Here is a 3,118-nt window from a genome sequence, read left to right as displayed (position 1 = left end):
TCGACCTCAAATAGGTATAGATCTATTCCTTACATTTCTAACTTCATTTAGGTTTTTGAATCATTGATTTTAGTTGAGAAATGAACTCAAATCTAGCTTTGGAAGTTGGCCCTGCAACTTGCAAAAACAGCAAATTTTGTGAATGAGGCGAGTACAGCTGTAGTCGCAGGCACGTGAATGCTCGGCACATGTGGCGGCGCGTGGAAGAACCTAAGGTCCCTCTTTAGGTTTCTCGGCGTGCCGAATCCGAATCCGCCCTCCATTTTCCAGAATTTGATCGTTTTAAAATAGTTCCTTTATTAGCCGTACTTTTTACGAATATGCGAATTTACGTTAATACTTTATATATATACGTAAATGGTTTCGTTTCTAGGTGAAACACAGTGCAAGAATTTTCTGAGTCCGTGAGGTAGGCTATGACCTCGACAACATGACTGCGAGCGGGTCTTTGTTTTTTAAATAGTATATATTTATTTAGTTTCCATATACATTTAATAATGAATTTTATACGCATTGCATAATTAAATTAAAGTTTATAAGTAATGTCGTAATGATGTGAATTATGAAATCATCGTAAATCCTTCAGGATGCATAACGTACTATTCTGGGATGCGTTAATTATATTTGTGGCCATGAATAGTATTTTATTGACTTGAATTATCGAATTGTCGTTGCATGATCATATTTATGTTAACTGCTTATTGTGCATGCTACAGTGGTGTTAATACTTGCCCAGGCCAGGCCTAACCTTCACGTGTATGTTCACATCGCACGGATACGCTCACTTTGGATCCATTGTAGGTGCTAGTCCTGTCCTAGATTGCTATAGGCAATTAGGACTCGTATGTGACGTGCATAACGCCAATCTTCACATGATTGTAGTACTAGAACGTAAATCATTATTACACCCAATCCTATTCATGTCAAATACCTCTACATGAACTCATATGTCAACATATGTCGATAAGCACCTAATATTATATGTTCATTTTACGTTAAGTGTTTTCATACTATATGTAGTATATGTACTTGGAAACTATACTTGTTTTACGGCGAGGGGTTATACATTTTCAAAAAGGTTTTTACAATACTTTATTTCAAGCCCACTCACCCTTGTTTTTTGCGCCTCCAGGATTTAGTGGCCGAATTCTATGACGACAAGGATTCCTGGCAAATGTTGATATTAGAGACTACTTCCGATGGTATAATTCTTATTTTACTTTTACTGTACTTTACTTATGCTCTAACATCACATGTGTAATGGGTTCATTCCTGCTCACATGTGCACTCTTGTATTTAGTCATTTTTAGGTTTAAATTTATTCACAATTTTCCACTTCACCACACTTAGGGCACGTTTGTTTCACTTTCTTGGATGTAACTGGACTAGATAGGATTATTATCCCATGTTTGGTAAGTTTAACGATTAAGTTAAATGGGACTAGCTTGGACTTGTATCTCGCGCTGAAGCATGGGATTGCTAAGGACCTAACTAGTGCATTCCCCACTACGCTGCCTTTTCCCGTGACCTGGTAAGAGCAAAGCAATCCTCTACTGAGCTTCATCCAGACAAGTCTCATCTCTCATCATCTCTCCCTCTCTCTCTCTTTCCCTCCATTTTTTATCGATATAGGATCTGGTGGATTCGTGACAGCAAGGCTGACAGTGATGATCCAGCTGTTGAATTGGAGAATATGGATGGGTTATTTTTGGATCATGATTTCTATTTGCTAAATTTGATTTGGAAGAGGATCAGGAATGTGTACTTACTGGTTGTTCTCATATAGTTGCTGAATTCAATCCTCTATGTGACTCTTTGCTTTGTGGGTAAATAAATGGCCAAAAATGCATCTGGGTTCTTCACTGCCCCTATAGTTCCGAGCATGAGGAGGAAGATTCAGCGTTCAATACGCGTTTTTGGATTTGGGTTTAGTTCCTTTGAGGGAATCTCCAAGAGGATATTCTGCTCTATTAGTTTTGAAGGCGCAGAGAAGCATGCTGGAGCTTCCCCTCTTAAAGCAAATACTCGTATAGCAGTGATGGGTTTTTTTTAGTTTTTTTTTTTATTTTGTTTTGACAAAAGGCAGTGATGGATTAGGATCTTTGGGATTTTTTTTTTTTTTTTTTTTGGGTTTTGAATGGGATATTTATTATGATGAAAATCAATAATATTATAAAATATTTTTAACTAAAAATTTTAAATAGAATAATAATTTAGTCCTTGTACGAGCAAATACCAAACTGGGGATAATACTATGTTCATTATCCTACTTCTTAGTCCGACATTGTACCAAACGCTTCACTAAATCAGTTCAACTTAGTCTATTCTAAGCCAGTCTATCTTAGTCCCTAAAGCTAGTCCAGTTCAAGATAGTTTGATGCAACAAACGCACCCTTAATGGCTTCGCCACCTTCCTGGTGTCGGCCACCATAGCTTGATTTGGAGTCCAAGTGGACATTCTGGGTCAAGGTCTGTCAATTTAAGTGAAGTCTTGGTTCACCGTCACTACTAGACTTTGAATTTTATGGTTTAAGTTTTAATTTAAAGTGCATGCTTCTGCCATTTAATTGTTAAATGCATGCATTATGTTGCTTAATGAACTCAGTTTATCAAATATTTTCCGTTAATTGGTATAAGAGCCTAGGTCTAGTTGATGAACCCATTTGGGCTTTGTTATTCATAGCTTAAGATTTGAATGTTGTAATAGTTACAAGCTTTATTCTTGTCTCTTTGAATGTAAATTTTGCATGAAAATTTGTCATCTCAAAAGTTGTAGATGTAGTTCAAATAAGCATAAGTTTTGGAACTAAAAGTTGGAGCATTTGGTTTGGGGAAATTCAGCCAAATCCATGGGTGGATTTTTGGGTTCATGTTTGTCTTGTTAAAAGAGTTTTTAAGTGACATTAGGAACCTAAGTACCCTAGTATGTTAATAAGTTAATCCCTTTTTGTTTAAGATAGTTTTGGGTGTTTGTGGGTGAAAATTTTGCATGAAGCTCTTATTGGTTTTCATGAATGTTTTTCATTGTTCTTGTTGTGTTCTTCATTTTCACAGCAAAAACAAAAGGTTGGGAAGTTTTGACGCAAAATTGCTTTGAGTTTTGTTTAGTCTTTGTTTG

The sequence above is a fragment of a genome, unplaced genomic scaffold (assembly GCF_019419815.1).
Source record: "Pyrus x bretschneideri cultivar Hongxiangsu unplaced genomic scaffold, Pyrus_bretschneideri_v1 Contig135, whole genome shotgun sequence".
Lineage (NCBI taxonomy): Eukaryota > Viridiplantae > Streptophyta > Magnoliopsida > Rosales > Rosaceae > Pyrus > Pyrus x bretschneideri.
The sequence above is the reverse complement of the archived record's forward strand: the minus strand, read 5'-3'. Positions refer to the sequence as shown.